General features: G+C 37.3%; 1 protein-coding gene across 6 annotated transcripts in view; it reads left to right on the top strand.

The window, feature by feature from the left end:
* Positions 1 to 26,169, top strand: part of STXBP6 (syntaxin binding protein 6) — a 357,548-nt gene that overhangs the window by 71,022 nt on the left and 260,357 nt on the right. For 2 of the 6 annotated variants that reach the window (XM_069106018.1, XM_069106023.1), the window contains exon 1: positions 2,387 to 2,521. The exons of 3 other annotated variants lie outside the window; for them this stretch is intronic. The gene's annotated coding sequence lies outside the window, so the exon portion shown is untranslated. Of the gene's footprint in view, positions 1 to 2,386; positions 2,522 to 6,040; positions 6,130 to 26,169 lie in introns of those variants that run through there. One more of the 6 variants, XM_069106022.1, reaches the window with a different exon arrangement.

Raw genomic sequence — 26,169 nt, forward strand, 5'->3', positions numbered from 1 at the left:
TGCCATGGGTCTGCTAAACAGTACTACATTATTTCAATTTAGATGCAGCTTTAGGGCATAGTCTGCTATGCCAACTGCTATTGGCACTCTAACTTTGCCACATGATGCTTTTCTATGACTGTCTAAGGTACATATTTCTGAACTGTGGCTTTCTAAAGCCACTGGAATGGACCATCTCTTTACTGTCAGTTAAGACATTGTTTTGTATCACTTTAAAATGTTATTTCTTTTTCTAGATTTAGATTCAGCAGATACATGTTTGAATCTGCCACTGACCAAATATGTCACCTTGGATAAGTGACTCTGGTCTCAGTTTCCTCATCTGTAAAATGAGGGGATTGGTTTACATGACCTCTAAAGTCACTGGTAGCCTATATCTATAATCTGCAATCCAACATCTATATCTTCTGTAGCTTAGAATTATAGAATGTAGGCAGTATGATACAGTGGAGAGTGTATTGACCTTTGGGTGCTGAACTTGATATCATGGATTATAGATATAAAATTAAAAGGGTCCTTAGAGGCCATTGAGTCCAACCTCCTCACTTTACAGATGAGGAAACTGAGACCCAAATAAGTGAAATGACTAGCTTAGAGTGACATAAACAATGAGTAGCGACACTGGGATTTGAATCTGGCCTTCTTCTTGACTACAAATCCTGTGCCCTTTCCAAGTTTTGGCTCTGCCCCTTACTACTTGTGCAACTTTGGAAAAGTTAGCTAACTACTCTGAGTGGGCCTAAGTCTCCTCATCTATAAAAGGGACTAGATGATTTATAGTTATGGTCCTTTCTAGCCCTAGATCTGTGGTACTATGCCCTTAGAAATACTCTTGTCTAAACCCTTTTATTTTCATTTTGTTGCTGTTGAGTTGTTTTAAGTTGTTTTAGTTGTGTCTGACTCTTCAGGACCCCATTTGGGATTTTCTTGGCAAAGATACTGAAGTAGTTTGCCATGTCCTTCTCCAGTTCATTTTAAAGATACTGAAGTAGTTTGCCATATCCTTCTCCAGCTCATTTTACAGATAAGGCAACTGAGGCAAATAGGGTTAAATGACTTGGTCAGGGTCACACAGCTAGTAAGTGTCTCAGGACAGATTTGAACTCAGAAAGATGATTCTTCCTGACTCCAGGCCCTGCCATTTTTTATATGTAAGGGAAATTTCATACCCAGAGAAAAGCTGCTCAAAATAATTATTTAGGAGTAGAACGGAGGCTAGAACTCAAGTCTCCCAATTCAAAGTTTACTTTTCTTTCTGCTCACTGTAATACAGCCCTACCCACCTCCATTAAAGAATCATGAACCCTCTATTTCTCTTGTGTTATTCCTAGTTATCACTAATAATTACATGTCACTGCCTAAAAATGGAAGACATTTCATAAGAAGAAATTGTCTTTGCTCCCAAGGCAATTAACACTAATATGTAGGAGAGGGTTATTGCCTTGTTAAAATCCTTCCTTCAGGTGACTCCCTGGCATGTTTATAAAACTAACTTAGGAAACATCAGGAAGCCTCAGGTGTTAGGTTAGAAAGAGCCACCTCATTGAGGAAATCTGGAACAAGTCCCATGACAGGGGCAGGTGGCTCATAATAATTTCATGAGGTAGATATCCCAAGCACTCAGAAAGGGTGGGAAAGAAGATGTCATGTGTATTCAAGTAGTATGGGGATTACTTCTTTTAGAGGAAATAATAGATTTGTTTGCTAGAAAAGAAGCATTTTGATTAGGAAATAAAGATTCCTACCCATGGACATATTTTTCACTGAAGTCTAGCTTACTACTTTGCACTCCAGATAAAATCTCATTCATATCAGAATCATAGATTTTGAGCTAGAATGGATGTCAAAAGTCATCTCTTCTAACCCCATAATTTTAGAGATGAGACAGTCGAGCCATAGAGAGGATAGATGATTTGTCTAAGATCATACAAGTAGGAAATATGGGAGTCAGGATTTGAACCCAGGTCATCTGACTCCAAATGCAGTGTTCTTTCCAAAATTATGGAAGCACTTAATATAAATGGTGACCTTAATATCCACTGCTTCAGTTTTATTTAGTGGTATTAATGAAATGTGTGAGTCCCTTCCTGCATTTCACTGAATTAACTGTGATTGAGATATTTTGTAGTACTAGAGAATGTCACAATGTAAATAAGAAAAGCTTTGCAGAACTGGTTTTTGAATCTTCATAAGTCTATCATAAACCATATCTCAATTTTATTTTGTCTGTATTTATCATTTTGGCTTCAGGACAGTTATAGAAAATGCTTGTTAAATAAAATCACGGTACAGACCTGTCACTACAAGGTAAGCATGTGGTATGATGATGTGGGCCTAGGAGTTGTGGTTGGGGAATGCCAGGAATCTTGGACTTAGTTGTCATTGAATACTGCCCCACCTCTCTGTGCCTTGGGTCTCCTGTTTAGAAAGTTATATCTTGCATAAACAGCTCAGATCCCCTGGTTGTGTATGTTGTGCTGTTAGTTAAGATCTTCTGTGTTGCCTGAAGGCTGGTTCAAAGGTAAGTTAGGTGATTTGTATTTATTTGCTTTCACTAGGTATATTTATATACTTAATATATACTAGTATATGCTTACATATGTATAGATATAGTATTTATAAGTATACATAGTATATGTTATATAATATGCTACATATAGTATGCATTTTATAGTAGATACTTTTGAACAATACTATATTTTCTAATATTATATGTAATACACACATTTGCGTGTGTGTGTGTGTGTGTGTGTGTGTGTGTGTGTGTGTGTGTGTACTTAGTCTCAATGTGAACTCAGATTCAAAATTTTGATTTTGGTGACTTTTTCTTATATTCCATATTACTCCTCTCCCTCCATTTCCATCCTCAAAATCCACTAAAATCTGCTTGGGGGATGGAAGTGGTGGGAAGTGGAACTCATTTCAAAACTCTGATTAGTTATGTTTTGCAAATACATTTCTGGGGATAGAGAAGAAGATGAGAGGCATGTGGGAAAATAATCTTAGGCATATATCTAATTTTATAGACATCCAGGGTTGATGGTAAATTCTTTATAAGGTTGATTAACCATTTAAGATACTCAGCTTTCCTTTTCTTTTAAGATGATCCTTTATAATATATTATGACCCCTCTTCTTACCTTTTCCCTCACTCCTTCTTCCCCCCCCCCCAAAAGGAAATCTCAACAAACCTATCAATGTAGACTGGGCAAGAACTGGTATTCTTGGAAATGTTTTTATTTTGGGGCAGTACATATTGGATAGATGTTGAGCCATGATTGAGATACTGTTGCAATATGTTATGAAGTATACCCTTTTCGGTGAAATCTAAAGGATGAGTTTTTTTCCCGTGACAGGTCCTGAGTAACTCTTTTTCATGCTCACTTGCCTGAAACAGGTGCACAATCGACTTCATAGATTTAGGTCTGGAAGGAATTGTACAGATCATTTATTTTACCTTTTCATTTCATAGATGAGGAAATGGATCTAGAGAGGTTAAAAGGATTTATTTGCCTGAAGTTCCACAAATAGTCAGTGGGAAAGCTAGAATTTGAACCTAGGTCTTTCAAATCCAGTTCTTTTTACTCCATGTATAGGAACAGACTTTATAACTGATTTGAAATGCATTAAGTTTGGTTTTGAATGGAAGTCTTTATAATTTGGCCCTGGTAATTTGAGGAAGAGGGAAGACTATGCAGGAAGAGTGGAGGTCATTAAAGGAATATTTAGGAACTGAATGACATTAAGAGGGAACAGAAGCTGAAGATGAATGAGCAGGACCAGTTGGCTATGTCTGAACACAGAGCTTTATCATAGGCTGGTTTATTGATATTGCAGAGTTGTTATTAAAGAAGGTGATTGATTAGGTTATTCTTGAGGTCTCTTTTAGCTCTAAGTCTTTGATTCTCTGAATTCTCATTTACAAGAAACTCACAATCTTTGGTAGAATATTTAGGCATTCATAGTTTGTATTTGGTGGTGACTGCTTTCCATGACATCCATGTGAATAGAATTGGGAGGAAGGAAACTCAGTCTATACAACTGATTCTGCAAGGTAGATTAGGAAGATTCACTAGAAAATGCTTTAGGATTTATGTGAGTGGAGGAACATATTCCCTCTTTTAGTTGCCAGGGACAGAATGGAAAAATCAAAAAGTCAGGATAATCCTTAAATGGCATAGCAAGTCTGTGAGGAATCAAAAAAGCTCTCAAATAGGGAGCCATTTTTTTTTGTCACAGCAAATGTTAGGATCCAAGAATGTTTGCTAACATTAAACTATATAAAATATGTTTTTGAAAATGGAAACTAATAATAATAACTCACAAATACATCACTTACACTTTACATTGTGCTTTATTTCACAAAATTCCAGGGAGGTTTGGTAATATCCCATGTTTCCCCGATAATAAGACACTGTATTATTATTTTTTTTGGACAGAAAAACACCAGAGGGCTTATTTTCAGGGGAGGGCTTATTTTAATGAACATTGACAGCAATTTTAATAAACAAGTAAATGTGAACAAAAAAATGTACCTTTATTCAATGATGAATTCAATAAAGAACAGGATGACGCTCTCACTGCTGCAGCTCTGATTGGATGCAGCTCGGAGCGCGGCGTGCGTTTCACCTGGGGGGGGGGCGGTGTATACAGAGGGTACCATAATGTAGCGTGTAGCGCAGGGGATCACCTTCACTACAGTAGCAATATCAATAAGGCTGATTTTCGGGGGAGGGCTTATTTTAGAGGAATCTTACACAGTAAGGGGAGGGCTTATTTTTGGGATAGGTCTTATTATCGGGGAAACACGGTATAAGGAATAGTATCACCCTTTTGCAGAAGAAGAAACTGAGGCAAGCAGAGGCAAAGTGACTTACTTGGTGTCATACAGGTACTAGGATCAAGGATTCAAATATATGTCTCCTGGTTCCAAGTCTAGTTCACTTTTCCACTGTTTTCATTTGATATTTTATAAAAGGAAATTCCCAAATCACAGACTCCTAGGAATTTAAAGGGACCTCAGAGATCATTTAGTTCAGTTCTTTCATTTTTATAGAAACAGAATTCTGAGAAGTTATGTGATTTGCCAAGGAACAAGTATGTGTATGTATGTATACATGTATGTATGTACACATGTACATGTGTGTAGGTATAGATATTTATATATGCATGCATGTATATGTATTTATATGCCTCCATATATATATGTAACTTTTAAAATGCTGTTTACAAAATTCCTCAAAGCAGGACCCTATAGCAATAAAAACAATAGCTAACATTTATATAGGATTTGCTATATACCAGTTTCTGTCCTAAGCCCTTTAGAAATATTCTCTCCAGGTTATTATGAAGTCTGTCTGCTCCTCATTTCTTATAGCACAATATTATTATTCCATTACATTCATATACCACAACTTGTTCAGCCATTCCTCAATTGAAGGGCATCACCTTGATTTCTAATTCTTTGCCACCACAAAAAGAGCTGCTATAAATATTTTTGTATATATGGATCTCCTCCCACTTGTATAATCTCTTTGGGAGACACATCATGTCTGTGATAACTAACTTTGATAGACCGGGCTTCTCTCAGCAATGCAAGGTTATAAGACAACTCCAAAGGACTCATGGTAGAAAATGCCATCCACACCCAGAGAAAGAATTACAGAGGCTGAATGCAGATTGAAGCAAACTACTTGCTCTCTCTTTTGTGTTTAGTTTAGTTTTGTTTCTTCTTTCTCATTGTTCACTCCATTGGTTATAACTCTTCTTTACAACTTGACTAAAGTTTAATGTGAAGGTATTTGTAGAACCTGTATCGGCTTGCATGCTGCCATGAGGGGGTGGGGAGGGAGAGGGGGAGAAAATTTGGGACTCAAGGGATTGTGGAATTGAATGTTGTAAACTAAAATTAATTAATTAATTAAGAGAAAAGAATTATTATCTCCTTTGACTCTCATGACAACCCTGGCAGGTAGGTGTTATTATTATCTCCACTTTACAGATGAGGAAACTTAGGCAAACAGAGGTTAAGTGACTTGTCCAGGGTTGCACAGTTAATAAGTGTCTACAGCAAAATTTGAACTCAGTTCTTCCTGACTCCAGGTCCAAGTGAATGTGAGGGGGAGAAAAGGTGAGAACCATCTGTCCTTTCTTTGGCAATTATTATCCTATTTTTCTGGGAAGCTGACATTAATATCATTTGTGTATTAGCACTGAGATATCAGCATCTTCTAAACATCTGGATATGCTCTGGGTAGATTGTCTAATTGCTGTTTTAGTATCAACAAAAGAATATGTAAATATAAATCCTTGTTGACAGTAGTTAATTTTCCTTCTATGGGAGGCAGCTTGTTTTGTAATGGAAAGAGCATTGAGTTTAGGGGCAAAAGCTTAACCCTCAGGTCTGCTACTAGCCTAGCTTTTGTATGGCTTTTAGAAGTAGTCTTCCCCTCTCTTTGGGCATCAGTTTCCTGATCTATAGAAGTGGGGTGGTAGATTGGATGCTAGTCATAATACTGATAATGACCCATAATTCATTTTAAGATTTACAAAGTGCTTTTAATATGTTCTCATTTTATTTTTATGATCTTATTTATGTGATCTCTAAAGTCTCTTCTAGCTCAGAATCCTCTTGCCTTAAACTCAATAAAATATAGATTTTTAAGGTTCCACTGGGGGGAAAAACCCTGCCTGATTATAACTTCTATCAGCTTCATTAGCCACCTGTGAGAATCTATTTCATGTAGTAGGCAGGTAAATTGGGAAGCTGAAAACATATCTACACAACTATAGCTTTTACTATAGGTTTTATGTGAATCCCTATGAGCAGAGCCATGGTTCAGGGACTGAATGTTTGGCTGCCAGGGGTTACAGAAGCCATTTGAAGGAACTTCCTGTTCTTACGCTACCTGGCACCATGCCCTATACTACCGTCATAAGCTCTTTAAAGAGCCACCCGTAGAACTCCTGAGTGGAATCAGAGCCAGATGGGATGTGATCCAGAGCTGCTGAATGCTTGTTCTTCCTTATGAAATGCTGCCAAAAGCTGTCTCATCCTAGGGATTCTGTTCATTCTGAATTTATTTGGGGAAATTAAAGTGACTTGGAGATTACCTGGGTCTCTAGGAATTCTGCTTTGTTATATCTGAAGTGGCATAGCCAAGGTGATGAAGCGAGGGAAAAAAAAAGTAATTTAAGCTGCTAGATGTGTGATTCAGGAGAACCTTCTAAACCAGACGTAGATTCTTAATAGCTATGTGATCCTGGGCAAGAATCTGTCTGGCTCAGTTTCCTCATCTGTAAAATAGGGATAATAACAATACCTACCTCTCAGGTTTGTTGGATGTTAATGATAAAATGACACAATATTTTTAAAGTGTTTTACTAGATGGAGCAGTGAGTGAATAGAGTTTTAGGCCTTCAGGAAGACTTGAGTTCAAATTTGGCCTCAGCCACTTACGAGCTTTGTAACCCTGGGCAAGTCACTTTACCCTGTTTGTCTCAGTTTCCTCATCTGTAAAATGAACTGGAGAAGGAAATGGCAAACACTCCAGCATATCTGTTAAGAAAACCCCAAGTGGGGTCACAAAGAGTCAGACATGACTGTAAAATGATTAAATAACAACATTGCAGACCTTGAGGCACTTGCTGTTACTACATTTTCAGGTCCATTTGAAAAGTGTCTACATGAATTCCTGCTTGACTTGGTCTGGAGTGATTAGTTTATTCAACATGTTTGTTGTCAAACTAAGATTAAAAATTCTTGTTGATCTTGAATATGTGAAAGATGGAACAATAGTAATGACTGTTTCTAGTCCTAAATTTTCTATCTTCAAAGTCCGAAACAATTTTCTGTATACAATAGTTATTTAATAGACATCTATTGAATGAACAAATGATCATTACTATCATCAGAAAAATCATTCATTGAACATTAGTGTGGATATGATAGAGCTATATGGACTGATTCTGACAGGTGAAGTCTCTCTGTCTTCTAGGAAGTTACATCTGAGAAACAATGAGCTTTGATACAGAAAAAGTTAACAAAATAACAACTGAATGATCACAGTAATAGGATTTCTATACACACACACACACACCTATGGTATAAATGCATAAATCTGTGTATATACACTCATTGAGGGACTGTGTATTTTCAGGATAGACAGTTAGAATTAAGCTATAGAAATCTATGCCCAAATGGGTTGGGGTCACTAAAAATAAGAGACAAAGCCTGGATTGTACATTTCTTTACCTTTGACTTAAGACATGTTTCCTCTTTGCTTTTTTGTTCTAAGCGGCTAACTCTAAGTACTGTTTGGTCACAGGGTGATAGAAATTGAGCTATAAGTGACCTTAGAAGCTGTCTAGGTAGGTAGTATAGGTCATCCAAAAGACATGGTGTAGTGTAAGGGAATGAATACTGATTTTGGATACCAACGTTCTAATCTTGTTATGATTATATATCTCTGTCACCAATTTCTCACTGTGGGTCTCAATTTCCTTGTTTATAAAATGGGGGCAGGGGTTGGGGGTGGACTAGATTACCTCTTAATGTTCCTTTCAACTCTAAATCTATGATCCTGCCCTATCCCTCTTGTTTTACAGAAGAGGAAAGAGACCTGGGGAGGACAAATATCTTTCCTAAGGTTACACAGTGAATAAATGAAAACTTGAATTTGAACTTGTACTTTCTGATATGAAATCCAGCATTCTTTCCACAACACAGGTTGAATCCATCCATCCATCCAGCCATCCATCCATCCATCATTTATCTATCTATCTGTCTGTCTGTCTATCTATCTACCTACCAATCTATCTATCTTAAACAGATCCATCCGACACTCCTAACTGTCTCAATTTGACCTACCATGAGGTGATCTTAGAACAGATATGGTCAGCTGGTCCTCACTGGTTTTTTAAGCACCAAATGCTATAATAGAGCATTGTTTTGCGGACCTGAAGGAAATAAGCATTCAGAATATAAGCTTACCTTAAATAGAAGAACATCTAAGCATAACCTACTTTAGCTAAGCTCATAAGTGCCTCCTTCACTCACTGGCTGATTTCAGGAAGATCCCATGGTCACCACACACCAAGTAGAGCCCATGGTCATTTCATTCTCAGAGAACATTTCATAGGTATCATTTCCTGCTCCCATGGTGCAGACACAAGTTCACATGACTGTCTTAACTTGTTGGGTAAGTTTATCCAGTACATAAGCCCTTCCTTGGCTGGGCTAAGATCCACCCAGCAACAGTGTCAGAGATAGGAAAGTGTTGAAATTAGGAATAGCTAACATAGTCTCTGAATGAGTTTGGTGAGATGTGTCCTGACTCATTCTGAAGGCTGATCCTCGAGTTCATATCTGGTGACGTGCTTGTATTTTCTTTGGTGAAAGAATTATCTCATGTCATAAGTATCGTATTGTACAATCCATTAAAAGGAGACCAGGTGGATTTTTCTCAGAATGGGAACTAGGTCCACATGCTAGAACCTTCTTTGCTCACAGATGCTTTGAAAGAAGAATTGTACCAAAAACAAACCAAAAAAAAAGTTCACAAATTAATTTTGCCTAAAATTAGAGTTGAAATTCTTCTCTGGGGGATCTGTTATGTTCTTTCCTAAAAACATATTGTAAGGATTTTAACAAAATAAGATGGTGACCTAGAGCAGTGCTTCTTAAATTGTGGGTTGTGATCCCATATGGAGTCAAGATAAATTTGGCAACAGTAAAAGGTTTCTGAAGGTGCAACAACCCAACATTAATTAAAACTCAAATACATAATGAATCTGAGGTTTTTCTGGCAGTGCTTGGCTGTGTTGCATCAAGAACTTCACTGCAGCCTTGATTCTGAACCCAAAGCATGCACACTTTGCACCACACATACCTTCAGGCCATGCAATACCAAGGAAGGCTGCCAAACCTGAAAAGGGAAAAAAGGATTCATGAGTGGAAAAAGTTTAAGAAGCCCTGCTCTGGATCCCAGCAGCCCAAGGGATTTCCCTTGCAGAAGGGAAATTAGGAGGATCTTTGTGAACCTGTTCCTCTGATGTTGACTGTTAGCTTCTTTTCATTTCTCTGGAATTAAGGGAATAGAATCCCCTGTCTTTGTGTGTTTCTGGCATTTGAGAAGATGCAGTTCTGAATGCACTTGTGTCCTCAGAAGTAAAATGGCATTGTGGAAAGAGGACTGGAGTTGGAATCAGGAGAGAGAGATGGATTCTAATCCTACCTCAAGCAATTAAATGTGACTACGGACAAGTTTCTTAAATCTGAGTTTGTTTCCTCACCTGAAAAATGGGGATAATCATGAATGAATGAAGCATTGAGGATGTAATTATTATGTGTAAAGCACTGTTCTTAGTGTGGAGATACAAAGAGAAGAATGTCCCTTTCTCCATTGGGATATGATGGGAGCTTGTTTGGCTCATGGTGTCTGTTGTCTTTCCCACCACTTCAGCTAGGTGGGCTTCACTTTTCTGTGAGTGGCAGTTGAGGCTGACAAGGTTGTTGGAGAGGGTAGGAGCAGATAACGGATTTTAAAATGGAGCTTGTAACAAACACAGCCTCAGACCAGGGTTCTGCTTAAAGCATTATTGTAGTCATTACTTTTGTTTTTTTGGATTGTACCTCTACCAGCGATTTCATTGGTGGAGGGAGCTGCTGGTGAGGAACTCCAACCCACAACTCTACCTTCCCTGAGCACATGGTGAGGTCATTCTCACACCAGGTTCCAAATTCCATGTTGCTCCCTGTACTTGTAGTCTTGTGTGGGGTTTGTCCTTCATTCTCAAAGAGGACCAGGACATCAGGAAGGTGATGACATGCCTTGCAAGTGAATTGGATTTAGTGAGGGAGGGCCGACTTGTACTCAAGGGCTGTAGGGAAGAAAGTATTGCAGACGCTAAAGTATTATATAACTGTGACTTAGTATCTCAAATCTCATGTTTTTGCTAAACTGGGGAAGGAACTTGTTATCAGCCCTGGATTGGTATTCTAAAGGCTTGGTTTTAAATCCCAGCATTTTGCTTACTATAGGCTAATTATTGAAATTCCTTAGTTGTTAGTTTGCTCTTTTGGAAAAGGAGAGAACTGGAATAGATCTCTCAGGTTCCTTTGAGTTGTAAATTTTATGATCTTATCAGTAGTCACTACCCTATGAATGTGACTTATTATTTTTTCCTGTCCTAATGACTTCTTTGATCATATCCTATTTACCTTAAAAATATTATTTGTTATAAATGTAATAATACATAAAAATGAACATTTTGATATACAGATAAAGAAAAAAAGGTATTTATATGAAAATGTGAGCATCTGTTATGGAAGTAGTTTGTTTTCTTCATTTAATTAAAATTTAATATGTTCCAATACTGCCATACTTGTCCGTGTCCCCTTTTTTTTTGGGGGGGGGAGTCTTTTCTGGGTATTTTTCAAGATTTGTTGGAGCTCTTTTCATCCCTTCTTTATCTCCCTTCCTCCAAATAAAAAGTAAAAGACCCTCACTTGTAACAGAACAAATCTTTCAAATTTTCAATTTCTCTGAAATTCTCCTTTGACAGTTTTTATAGCAGTAATATCCCATTACTTTCATATACCATAGAATTCCAGGCCTGGAGCAGGACAACTTGAGTTAACTCAGCCTCATACTTTTACTTATCTCAGGATAAGTTACTTAACCTCTCTTTGCCTCAGTTAACTCATTGGTAACATGGGGATAATAATAGCATTTACATCCCAGGGTTGTTGTAAGGATCAGATGAGATACTAATTGTAAAGTGTTTAGGACAGTGCCTGGCACATAGTAAGTGCTATATAAATATTAGCTGTTATTATTATTATTATTCATTATGATCAATTGCCTCTATACTTTGGATAGGAGACTTTTATCAGAGAAATTTGACAAAAACATTTCCCTCTGTTAACTGTTTTCTTTCTAATTCTAATTGCATTATTTTTGTGCAGAAACTTTATAATTCTAAGCAATCAAAATTACCCATTTTTTGTCTCCCCTTATCATCTTTATTCTTGATTTCATCAAGAACTTTGCTCCTGTCCCCATGGCTTAATATATTTATCTAAAATTAGTTTCTCTCCAACTGCTTTCCAATTTGCTCAGTAATTTTTGATAAATCATGAGGTTTTCTCTCACCATCTGAGGTCCTTGGGTTTATCAAACAGTATCCTACAGTGTTCAATTGTTTCTGCTTTTCAGGGATTGCAGTGATTCTTGTTATCTCTCTTCTGTCCTGTTTTAACAGGTCCTTTATTTTTGATGGTATATACTTTACAGTTTTCTATTTTTTTAATCTTGTAACTTTGTTCAAATATATCCCTATTGCTTTTTACCTGAAAGCACTTTCCCTGCAACTCTGTGAAGTAAATATTATTATCCCATTTTGCAGATGAAGTAAATGTGATTCAGAGAGATTGTGACTAGGCCTCTGTTCCGCATTTGTGAACTGTGGGAGCCAAGACTCAGTCTTTTATCTTGAGTCCAGAGCTCTGTCCAATATGTTGTGCTGCCTTTCTATGTAGTCCTTAGATGACAGCAGAGTGGATCAGAATTCACATTGTCTGCATATACTCAGGGCATCCTAACAATTTCTTTGTTATTTATGTACAATAATGAAAATCTTCTTAGAGATATAATTTTAGATCTTTTATAAAACTGAATGAACCCTTCTGTCCAAGGAAAGTTTTCCCTAAAGCTTTCTCTTTTCTTTGATTTAAGTGAGTAGGTATTAGACCTCGTTGCTGTTTGTCCTTCATTTTCAAAGACAACCAATGACATCAAGGGGTGATGTCTTGATTCATGTATGAACTGGATTTAAGTGAGACACTATTGCACAAAGTCATCTATGATCATTGGCAAAGAATACCCTGAAGTTTCCCCAAACTGTGCCTGGAACAGATGCTTGAATTCACAGTAAGCTCCCTCATAGTGTGATTGTTCCTTAGCAAACCTGCCATCCATGAAGGGAGTCTTGTTAATCAGTTGGCAGTTTCTATTAATGTTGCCATTTGTAAGACTGCAAGGCACTTTGAATTAGAATGAGAAATGGGAAAGAGGAAGGGAAAGGAGGCCCAACTTCCCCTTTGGGTCTGAGGCTATGGATATTCTTACTGGTTTTCTGAAGATGAATAGTTAATGATAATGCTATTGGCAAATGTAGAATTTTTTTTTTAGCTGCAAGCTCAAGTATTTCAAATATTCCAATGAATCAGCAGAAGATGCTAAAAGATGCCATTCTTTCAGGCTTGGGTCCATCTTAAAGCATAAGGAATGTATTAGGTCTTTGTCATGTACTTACAGTGAGGAATGTGAAGATTACAACCCTTTTTTATCTCTTTCCTGAAGACAGAGTTTTAAAGTTCTGATTGGCATGGTTGAAAAGATTAGATTTCATGGACAGAGATTTGAGTTGGAATCTCAGCTCTACCATTTACCTTTGTGACCTTAATCAAGTTACTTTGCATTTTTACTGACATAAAATGAAAATTTAGACTAAGTAAGTTCCCTTCTAACTTTAAAGTTTAAAATGTCTTCCTGCTTTGATTATAAGAGCCTTCTTTTGAACAAACAAACATTTGTTAACTATCACTGGGTTCATAGCTTATTAATTAGTAGTCAGAGACAATTATGAAGACCCAACCTTTTAGTAATTCCATGGTTTCACATGTAAAGGACATTCAGATTACAAAATATAAAGATCAACTAATACAATAATATAAAGGATGTCACATTGAAATGCTGTCCTTGGTTCAAATCCTGACAGTTACTACTTGTATGACTTTGGGTATATTTATTTATCTGTCCAAGTCTTCAATTCCCTTATCTGTAAAATGAGGGGGCTGGAATTGATTTCTAAACTTTCTTCTAGCTTTAGATCTAGAATTCTATGAATATATCAAGGGAAAATGCCTATGTTCATAGAGAATAAAGAGATGTGACTAACTGAAGTATACAACTACCTACCAAAGGCAGCAGTCAGTCACCACACATTCCTAAAGTGCCTGTTATGCACTGGGCACTGTGCTGGGTGCTAGGGATATGAATACAATGAAAAAATAAGTTGCTCTTAGCTCTGGAAACAAAGTGGTATTGCTTCTCATTACCCTTTTAGAGAGAGATGATGGGATGGGGGCAGGTAGGTGCTGTAGTGTATACAGTTCTGAGCCTAGAGTCAGGGAGACTCATCTTCCTGAGTTTAAATCGAGTCTTAGACACTTATTATTTGTGTGACCCTGAACAAGTCATTTAATTCTGTTTGCCTCAGTTTCTTTGTCTGTAAAATGAGCTGGAGAAAGAAATGGCAAACCACTCCAATAGCTTTGCCAAGAGAACCCCATATGGAAACATCTAGTTGGAAATGACTTAACAATAACTATGCAACAGACACACATCATAGAAAGAGTACTCACTGGGTGGGAGTCCTGGCTTTCCTATTTGAATGTGTGACTGGGCATATTAACTTAAATTCTAAGATTAATTTATCTCATTTCCAAAATGGAAGTATTATCACTCATGCTCTCAAGTGTCTGGTGTTTTTCAGAGGATCTAATCAGATAACTTAAAGAGTTTTGAAATTATGAAGTGGTTTTAAAAAGTGAAAGTCATTATTTAGAAGTTGAGAACATAGTCAAGTTTTTCCATCACTGGCATGATAAACCCTTGAATTTATGTAAAGGTAAAAATCTCATTACAGTGTTATATTTTCATGTCCAAGCCAATGTCCCATGGATTTATTATTTCTAGTTATAGCAAAGTTTATAAAACATGATCCTATCCAAGCTCTTTCTCTGGATTCCATCCAATTAATAATACTTTCTATAACAAAAGAACTTGATTGTGTGCCATTTGCTTTGTAGTCTTACAGGGGGAAGCTAATCTTTTTATGATTCTTTTGTCCACCACCAAGAAACAGTTTCTCTTTTATTACCTTTCTTGGATGGGGATTCAGTCACCTAATTCCAATCACTTAAAAGGCAAAAACAAAACAAAACAAAAAAAAAAACCCAAAACCCTCCCAAGCTCTAAGCTCTTTAAATTCACCCTACATAAAACAACTAAAAACACCAAGAAATCTCTCATTGACCTTGTTGACAAGATTCATCTGATTTGTCTTTGAAAAAAATTCACATTTATAATTAAGTTCAATACATTTTGTACTGAATCTGTACTGTACATTAAGTATTGTATTTTTGAAAGATCCAGGATTTCACTGCTATGGGTATTCCTATTACTGATATAGATCTCAACTGCAATACAGTTTTCATGAGTTGGCTGCAGTCCTTAAAATTCTTCCGGCCCTCTCTGGATTTAGCTCCTTTAGTCCATAGACAAGAGATTCACAGGCCATATTTATTTCACATTTATACTTGTCAGGCTTGCTAGGAACTGCTAGGTGGCACAGTGGATAGAGCACTGGGTTTGGAGTCAGGAAGACTCATCTTCCTGAGTTCAAATCTTGACCTCAAGATACTTACTAGCTATGTGATCCTAAGCAAATCACTTAATCCTGTTTACCTCAGTTTCTTTATCTGTAAAATGAATGGGAGAAAGTAATGGCAAACCATTCCCATGTCTCTACCAAGAAAACCCCACGTGGGATCTGCTCTAATCCTTGAAGTCCCAATATTATCATTATTATTATTATTTTGGGTGGGGGAAGGCAAGCCAACTGTGGTTAAGTGACTTGCCCAATGTCACACAGCTAGTAAGTGTGTCAAGTGTCTGAGGCTGGATTTGAACTCAGGTCCTCCTGACTTCAGGGCTGGTGCTCTGTTCACTGTGCCACCCAGCTGCCACAATATTATTAGTGGTCCCAATGTTATTGCCACACCATAATGAGACACCTCAGAAGGAGACTTGACAGAATTTGAGTTGCCCAAATTTACAAGGCTGGTGAGTAGGAGAGACAGAATTTCCTGGCTCTATATCCAACGCAAAGTCATTAGACAGAGTCCTGGACTTTGATGTAGAAAGACTTCAATTCAGATCCTGCATCAGTTACTTATTAGCTCTGTGTGTAAGTTGACCTCTCTCATCTTCAGTTTCATCCTTCATTAAATAAGGATACTAGAAGGACCTACTTCCCAGGGTTGTAAGGATCAAAGAAGATATTGTATGTTTGTGAAGTGCTTTGTAGACCTTCAGCTAAAAATTGTAATATATTATGTATGTGATCAAAATATACATATGCATGTGTATTTTCATAGTAAAGTGTCATGATTTTTTAAATTTGTTTCTTTGTCTTTTTTTTGGGAGGAAGGCAGGGCAATCGGGGTTAAGTGACTTATCCAAGGTCACACAGCTAGTAAGTGTTAAGTGTCTATAAGTGTCCAGGGTGGTTGCTCTTTTCACTGAGACACCCAGCTGCACCAGTGTCATGATTTCTTTTGTGTAAACACTCCTATTGATGGATAACCAGGTGGGGTAGTAGATAAGTGTGCCAGGTCTGCAGTCAGAAACACTCATCTTCTGAATTTGAACCTGGTGTCAGACACTTACTAGCTGTGTGACCCTGGGCAAGTCCCTTAACCTTTTTTGCCTCAGTTTCCTCATCTGTAAAAGGAGCTGGGAAAGAAAATATCAAACTGCTCCGGTATTGTTACCAAGAAAACCCCAAATGTTAGATATGAGTTAGATATGACTGAAATTCCTGAGTAGCAATTCCAATTGATGCAGTTCATGGTTTCTCTACTGCTTGCAGATGGTCTTCATGAGTAGCTTTATTCCAAAATTTATTATCTTGGGGTTTCTTCAGTTCAACTAGGCTAGTTTTCAGACAATAGACATAATAATAGTCTTTACCAAGCTCTTTTTTTTTATTAAGACATAGTGGCAGAGGATCATGGGTTTGGAAGTAGAAGGGAACTTTATTTAAGGCCATCTATTCCAACACTCTGATTTTACAGAGGTACCTGAGGCTTATATAGGTAAACAAGGGACAGATCAGGATTTGAATCCAGATCAAGCACTTAGTCTGTGATGACAGAAGATACTCTATATTGGCACTGCCTTTAAAAACTTAATTATTTTCATTTGTTTTATTCTCCCTTCTGTCTCTGCCCCACCTCTGCTTTCTAAAGGCAGCTGGGTGGTGTGGCAGATGTAGCTCTTGTCCTAGAATCAGGAAGACCAAAGTTCAAAGTTGGTGTCAATCACTTTCTAGCTGTATGACTCTGGGCAAGTCACTTACCCTCTCTTTGCCTCAATTTCTTGAATTGCAAAAATGGGAATAATAATAGCACCTGCCTTGTAGAGTTTTTGTGGGACTCAAATGAGAATATTTATAAAACACTTAGTTTTGTGCCTGGCACATTCTATATAAATGCTTATTCCCTTTCCTTTCTCCTTGCATCTTCATAACTATTTTTCTCCTTTACTATTAGTAATCAGTAAAGGTGGCTGAATCTCCTCCCTTATGGCAGTATGTAATTTGGCACCCACTTCCTCCGTTTCGAATGTAAATTCATTGCAGATAGGGACTGTTTCATTCTTTGTGCTTCTATCCCTAGCACAGGGCCTGGCACATAGTACATTATTTATAAATGTTTCCTTGTTTGATGACTATAGGTGACATTACTGTAACTTTCTAAACCAAAAATATGGTCACTGCTCCTGTGTCTATTGGCTTTTATTAGGATGTAAAATGCCTTGAGGATAGGTAACTGTCTTCTCTTTTATATTTGTATCCTCCTCCCTTCCCCCCACCGCAAGCCTGAACATAATAAGTGCTTAATAAAGACTTTATCACTAATTAATCCTTCAGTTCCTGTTATTCCCATTGCTACTTTTAATTTTTTTCTCTTGATCTCTGGTACTCTTTGCTTTTATGCTTTCTTGTCCCTTGACTTTTGTCTATACTTCTCAGTTTTTATAGAGAAATGCTGAACTTTTATAGAGTCCACTGTTCCATAGTGCTCCTTCCTTTCCCTTGCAAACCTTCTAATCACTACATATTCAGTGTGAAACAGGTCTGTTTATTTGTTGTTGGTTGTTTCTGGGCTGCCTTTATCAATTTATTTATTTTTTGGCAGAGCTACAAGGGGTGACTTGATGGGAGAGAAGATAGAATGGGAGACTGGAGAGAATAATACTTAAAATTGCAAAGCCATTCTAGAAACCTCAGGCTTTTGGAAATCTGGGTTTTGGATAATTGAGTCTTACATTTTACATTTATTGTTTAAGATGATTGGCTAAGAGGTAGTTTGAGGAATGAACATAGTTCTTGTGACTGAGGAACACAGGTTGAATTAAGGATTTAGATTAAGTGTTTGTGTGTGTGTCTCTGTGTGTGTGTGTGTGTGTGTGTGTGTGTGTGTGTGTGTGTGTAAAGGGAGACTGGAGAGGAGAAATTAAAATGTCTGGCTAAAAATGTTGTTGTTCATTTGTTTCAGTTGTCTCCAACTCTTAGTGTCCCTATTTGGAATTTTCTTGGCAAAGATACTGGAGTCATCTGCCATTTCCTTCTTTAGCTCCTTGTATAGCTGAGGAAACTGAGGTAAACAGGATTAAGTGACTTGCCCAGGGTTACACAGACACAGTAAGTGTCTGGGGTCCAGTTTGAACTCATGTCTTCCTGACTCCAGTCCCAGCACTCAAATCCACTGCATCACCCAGCTGCCCCAAAACAATGTTCTCCTGTAATGGAACTTAGACTAGAATAGGGGGATAAGGAACTGGTAATGCTAATACATAATGATGGTAAGTGCCTTAGAGAGGTACAAAACAAAGTGGTTGGGTTGGGGGAGGAGGATGTTGCAGAGATGATCAGCCGAGGCTTCACTGAAAGAGGTGACATTTGAGAAGGGCTTTAAAAGATGGGTAGGAATTCATCAGCCAGAGGGGGAGGTGACTCAGATGAAGAGGCAGAGTATGTACCGAGGGATTTGTGTTAGAAGTGGCAGGATCTGACATTTGGATGTGGGAGTCAAGGGACAATAAAGTACTGATGGGGAAATAGCATAATATTCCATTTTAGTTCTCAGAAAATATATTTCTTTAGTTTAAACTCATCTAGAAAGTCCTGCAGTTTTAAATACCTTAATGCAATTTTTGTTGTTATTATTTTTTTCTGGTTTTATTTTATTTTGTTTTTGCTGAAGACAAAGAATTCAAGTACCTTTATATAATTGCTTTGTATGGGGGAATTTTGAATTAAGTTAAAACTGACATGGGGGATTTTTGCAAGGTTTCCACCTAGTTATACCATCCTTCCTTCCCCATCAACAACCATGAAATTGATGGCAAGAAAAAGGAAAGCTAACCCATTTATACTTTTCTCCTCTACCAGCTTCTTCTTGGTATTTTGCTCTTTTAATCTTTGACAGAGACTGTTTTCATATAATTAAGTGACTAAAGACAAATAAAAAAGGGTATATGCTTCATTATTGATTTATGCTAAAAGTATGTGACTGCCAAGGCTTCAAAGCAAGCAAGGACAAGGTAAATGGTTAACTTAATCTATAAGAACTAAAACCTTTGGACCTCATAATTTCAAGCTGTTTGCAAAAACAAGTCTACCAAGCTATGAGCAATTGCCAAAATGAAAGCAAAGCCCATAGGAAATAGTTCAACCAACATTATTTAAATGATGAATTTTGCCTTCCTGAATGCCTCCCTTTTCTACTCTGAGTTCTATAGTTTTAACTGCAGGTATTATTCATTACGAGCAAAATAAGTATATGAACATTTTTGAATGAAACTTAAGGGGAAATAATATGTGTTACTTTAATTGTCAGCATTCTAAAAATTCAATTTAAAAAAATTCTAAAAATTAAAGAAAATTCAGTCACATAGAAATGTGTTCCCCTTAATATCTTCTCAGTATTTGTAAACTTCCAGGAGTGGGATAATATTTCCCATTTTTAAAAAAATGTGAATCAATAGAACAATGATTCTGTATATATAGTTTTGCTTTTTAAAACTTTTTCAGCTTAATTTTTTTATTCTCAATTCAAACACCTCCAAAATGAGCATTTCTATATACTCAACAGAACTCAGATGAGAATTATATATGAAACCCTGAGTGTACATGTCATACCACTTCTTTTAGAGAAAGAATTATAATAAACTCTATAGACTACCTGCCTACCTATCCTGCTTGTCTTTGCTTCCTTTTGAACTTGTTATTATTGTTATTTTTTTGCCTTTTTTTAGGGCTATTAGGATTAAGTGACTTGTCCAAGGTCACATGGCTAGTTTTTGTGTTAAGTGTCTGAGGCTGGATTTGAAGTCAGGTACTCCTGACTCCACTGTGCCACCTAGCCACCCCAGAACTTTTTATTATTTTATGTGGATTTTAAAAATGTTTCAATGGACCCCCCCCCTTTTTTTTTTAATACTGTTAACCCTCCTACCTTCCCCAACCCATATTCTCCCACGAAAAACAGAGGGAACACAAATCTTATAACAGTTAAGCATGGTTAAATAAAATAAATTCACATACATGATGATCAAATTAAAAATATGTATAAGTGCATGTAAATATATATATGTATACATATATATATATAATTTATATTTCTTTTTGTAGCATCAATTTATCTTGCTTACCTTACAATTTACCTTACTTCATCAGAGGTCTTCTAGAAGTGTATTTGGTCATTACTTTGATCAGAATTCTTAAATCTTTCAAAGTTGTCTTTCTTTACAGTCTTGCTGTCATTACATAAGTAGTTCTCACTTTGTTCTGCTTTTTTTTATTAGTAGCTAGCATGTATATATTATTCACTATATACCAGGCATTGTGCTAAACACTTTACAATTATTTTCTCATTTGATCTTCACAACAACCCTGGGAGGTAGATGCTATTATTGTCCCCATTTTACAGAAGAGGAAACTAAGGCAGAGAGAAGTGACTTAGGCTTCTACAGTTAGTGTCTGAGGTAAAATTTGAACTGTGGTCTTCCTGACTCCAGGCCTAGAACTTTATGTATTTTACCACCTAGCTACATCATTCTGAAATAGTCTTTTTAAACAATTCTAGTAGTGAAATATTGTTCTATTACATTCATATAACACAATTTGCTTAGCTATTCACCACTTGATGAACACACCCCCCTTAGATTCCAGTTGTATGTTTTGCTTTGTTTTTTGTTTTTTTCCTTTTTACACTCCTTTCAGGATCAGGAAGTTTGTTTTGCCTATAGGGATATTATTATTATTATATTATTCTCCTGCTTGATCCCACCTCTCCCTCTTTTTAATTGTTTTCCTGTTGATTTTGTTTTATTTCTGCACCAAGTAGTTGGCGTTTGTATATTCATCTGTGTGTGGATGTGTACACACACATTTTTGTGCAACCTTCTTTTGTATAGTTGCATGAAAGTGAGGTTTATCTAATGCCTGCTTCCGACTTCCCCTTTCTCCATGTTCATATATTCTTCTCTTGTGTCTAAATTATGAGAAATAGTAAGTTTCATCCAGACTTTGCCCAGAATTAGTACACTTCTACAACCTCTATTTTTCTTATTTAATTCCCTTGATACCCTTTGAAGATATTAAGGTTTTAAAGGGAAACTTGTTTGGTCTTCTTCTATTAAAATGTTAGCACTGCATCATTGTGTCTGTTCCTTCCAAATGTTCAAATAAATTTATCTTTCTAAGTTTATCTTGGCTACTGTGTCTCTATTTCAAAGTTCCTACTTAACTTTGATCTTTTCATCAGAAATGCTTGAAAGTGTTCTATGCCATTAAAGCTCTATTTTCCCCCAAAAGATTATATTCAGCTTTGCAAGGTAAATTATTCTTGTCTGTAGGGAAAGAAGTCACTAACACAGATTGCCCTTGACAGACGTTCTTTTTCTTTCTGGACAGAGACTGTTTAACTTTTGTCTTTGAATCCTCAGCTGCTAGCACAATGCCTGACACATTTTTGTTGTTCAGTCATTTCAGTTGTGTCCAATTCTTTGTGACACCATTTGGGATTTTCTTGACAAAGGCATTGGAGTAGTTTGCCATTTCCTTCTCCAGCTCATTTTACAGATCAGGAACTGAGGCAAACAGGGCTGAGTGACTTGTGCAGGGTCACTCAGGTCTTCCTGAGATTCCAGGCCTGGTATTCTATCCACAGTGCTGCCTAGATACATCCTTTGCCTGACACGTGGTAGGTACTTAATACATACTTATTGATTGATTGTAGTGGTACATGAGGAAAGGCAGAGTTGAATGCAAATATTTAATGGACTGTCCATTTGAGTTCAGAATGTTGTCTTCTGATCCTGCTTCATTATAATTACAAAATTACACAAGCAACAAATGTGTATTATAAGACTTTGTACAGTTGGGCCTTCAAGGAAGGCATTTAGACAAGGTAGAAGTTCATTTTAGCCTTGAGACAGAAGGCAGGATGGGAAAGAGTTTGTCAGTAAGTTATCCAGTTTGCTGATATATGTATGCCAATATATAGGGATGGGGTATGGTATAGATATCATGAAATAAATCTGGGAACATAGGCTAGAGCCAGACTGTGGATGGCCTTGAATGCCAGGATTGAGACCCTCTACCAAGGCAAAAAAGGTTAGGACTGTGACTCCCAATTCTACATAAGCATTGAGTTGCTTGTGCTATGTCTTCTGTTTCTCCATCAAAGTTGCCTTTGTTGTTCGACTGATTTCACCCAGATAAATCACTTATGGGGACCTCTGTTTCATTGTTTTTGTCTTTTTAGGGAAGATAACTTTCTTAAGAAGTATAAAAGTGTTGAGTCATTACAAGAGTGCAGCAAAGTCACTTTTCAGGAGATCTTAGGTAGAAGGGCAGGAAGTTTTCACCTGCCATTTCAGGTGATGTTATCTTAGTTTGAGAGGGTCATTTGACAATGTTAGTGTCTCCTGACACACTGAGACGAAGTCAAAGGTAGGTCAGACAGTTTTGCTAATGCTCATCCGGTTTATTCATGATTGGTGTACTCAGTAGCCATCTTCAAACATTCATACACGGATTAGCATCATAACCAAAAAGCCTAATTATGTAGCTAGATAATATGACTCAGAGAGTATCAGGTCCTTAAATCTTACAGGCAGGATGGTGTAGTGGAAACTAGACCAGCTCTGAAGTTGGAGGATTTGGGTTCAAATTCCACCTATGACACATATTACTTGAGAGCCCTTGGGTAAATCACTTAACTTCCTTTGATCTAATTTCTTCATCTGTAAAACGAGAGGATCACACTAGTTGGTCTGTCAGCTCACTTCCAGCTTTTATTATCCTTTGGTATTTCTAATGCATTGATCTGTACAAATGTTTGTTCCTGGAATCAGATGTGCTTCCAGAGCCATATATGATTTAGATAACTTTGTATGGGCCTGTGGTACCTATGCTAGAGGCTATTAGACCTCAGGCTAAACTCTGTGTTGCTGTAGGATATATATTTAGTTTATTACCCTTTGGATTTATAGCCTCAAGCCTAATCATCCTTATGGAGATGATTCTCACAACTGTGTATCCAACCCTAGTCCCTTTCCTTGAGCATTATTCCTGAATCACCAACTTCCTCCTAGACATCTCAAATTGGATAGTTTGTAGGCAATTGAAATTCAACATGTCCAGAACTGTTAATCATTCCCTTCTCAAGCTCTTCCTTCTTAGTGTTGAGGGTACCATTGTCTTGTTGGTCACCCAGGCTTGTCATCTTCAACTCCTCCTTCTCACTCACCCCATGAATCAATCTGTTCTCAAATCTTGTATTTTTTTTCTCAATATCTTTTGTATAAGTTCCCTTTTCTTCTCTCAAAAAACGACTATACTTATGAAGGGCCTTATTACATCTTATGTAGACTATCAAAGTAGTCTTCTAACGAGTCTCTCCACCTTGTCTCCCCACTCTAATCTATCCTTAACAAGTCTGCCTAAGTGTTTTTTCCTAAAGCTCAGATCTGACCATACCTACAACTCCCCCTGCTCCCAACACACACACACACACACACACACACACACTCAACAAACCCACACTCTCAGGAAATTATAGCGGCTACTTGTTAGCTCCAAGATTAAATATAAAATCTTCTGGCGTTTAAAACCTTCCTAATCTTGTCCTTTCCTACCTTACCCATCTTCTTATTCATTTCTACACTCCACAAAGACTCTGATTGAGATACACTTGGCTCCTTGATGGGTCTCACATGCAACACTTCACTTTTGACAGTGAATTTGCATCAACTGTCTCCTTGTTGTTGCATTGACTGTCCCCTTACATGGAATGCTCTTACTCCTCACCTTTGACTATTAAATTTTCCTGGTTTCCTTTAAAGCTCAAATCCCACCTTCTGTGGGAGGTCTTTCTCTCTCTCCTAACCCTTCTTCCCTTTTTCTTCCTGGTGAGGTTACCTTCCACTTGTCTTTTATACACATAGTTATTTGTAAGTTGTCTCCTCCATTAGGATATGAGGTCCTAGAAAGCAGGAACAGTGTTTTCACATGACTTGGCACATGTTAGGTGCTTAGTAAATGTTTCTTTATATGTATAGCACTTATAAGTGCTAATAAATGCTTGTTGAGTGATTATCTGATTAATTCATATTTTGTTGGTGTTGGGTCGTTTTTCAGTCATGTCTGACTCTTCCTGACCCCATTTGGGGTTTTCTTGGCAGAGATACTGGAGTGGTTTGCTGTTTCTGTCTCCATCTCATTTCACAGATGAGGAAATTGAGGCAAACAGGGTTAAGTGTTTTGCCCAAGGTCACACAAACTAGTAAGTGTCGAGACCAGATTTGAACTCAGAAAGATGAGTCTTCCCTGACTCCAGGCCTAGCACTCTACCCACTGTACCACCTAACTGCCATTCATATGCCATATCAAATAATGATATTTCAGTTTAGGAGTGGAGCATTGTGAAGGCATTTGACAATGCTAATGACCGCTCCCTCAATAGGAGAAAGGCAAAAGTAGAGGTTGCACAGGCATACAAAGGATGAAGAGCTCTGGACCTGGAAGCAGGAAGACCTGAATTTAAATACTGCCTCGGATACTTACTAGATGTGTGACCCTGGGCAAGTCACTTAATTTTTCTTTGCCACAGTTTTCTCATCTGTAAAATGGAAATAATAATACATTCTTCATAAGACTGCTGTGAGGATCAGATGATATGATACATGTAAAGGGCTTCGCAAAGCTTAAAGTGCTATATTAATGCTATGTATCATCAGTTGTATCATCATTATCAACTTGGCAACCTCTGGAACACCATGCCGTTTGGTGTTGTAGGATTACATCAACTTTGTTGTCGGTGCTTCTTGTATATTTTTTCTTTGGGAACTTTCCAGTGCTATATTCCAGGTGTTACTAGTCCATATATCATATTACATAACAATATTTCAGTTTTGGGGAGGAGCGTTGTGGAAGCATTTGACATTGCTAATTAATACTGCTTCCAGTTCTACAAGGAAGGAACAGTTATATGGCTTTTTCCAAATGCTAGAGTTATTCATATCATATCTGAATAGGATTTGGGTCTTCACTTGTGCCACTTTATCGCTCAGGGGCCAAAATAGACAATTGAGAATTAGGTGGCCAGGGGAGTTGATTGGCATGTGTTTCCTTATCCTTTTTGTTTGCATCAGGGATATTGTTCATGTTAATGAGTCCTTTAGAATTACACTTAAGTAATATATTTCTATGCCTTAAGATCTAGAACTGAACTGGACTAATTTAAACATTTCAGGATTATTTGCAGGAGACAGTGTTTAGCCTAGAATGTTTGGATGCTACATGTTTAAGATGGACACTGGCAAACACTTGTTCCTTTTGAAAGGGGGCCAAGGAGGTGATGATTTTCCTCCTTTCTTCCATCCCATTAAAAACTAAGAACTTTCTAACTGGAATAGATAGTACACACATTAGGAAATACTGGAAGTAGCTTTCTGTAACCAAGCTTACTTATTTTAGAGCATACTTTTTTTGGCTGAATTCCATTTGGCTTCTAAGATAATTATATAGGAAAATGAAGAATTCAGTTTTCTGCACTGTATCGACATGATTTTTGCATTTGCATTTAATCACCTCAGCTTCCTTTATCTCAGTACAGTAAGCCCTTTTCCTTCATTTACATACCACTGAGAGCTATATGATAAATGAGAAAGAATTGGAAGAGAAGGAATCTGGATAGTCATTTCATAAATAACTAAACTTGCATATTGTACTGATGTCAAGAAGTCCC

Source organism: Petaurus breviceps, unplaced genomic scaffold (genome assembly GCF_028583685.1).
Source record: "Petaurus breviceps papuanus isolate PSGF00001 unplaced genomic scaffold, PetGlider_PUasm1.0 77, whole genome shotgun sequence".
NCBI lineage: Eukaryota > Metazoa > Chordata > Mammalia > Diprotodontia > Petauridae > Petaurus > Petaurus breviceps.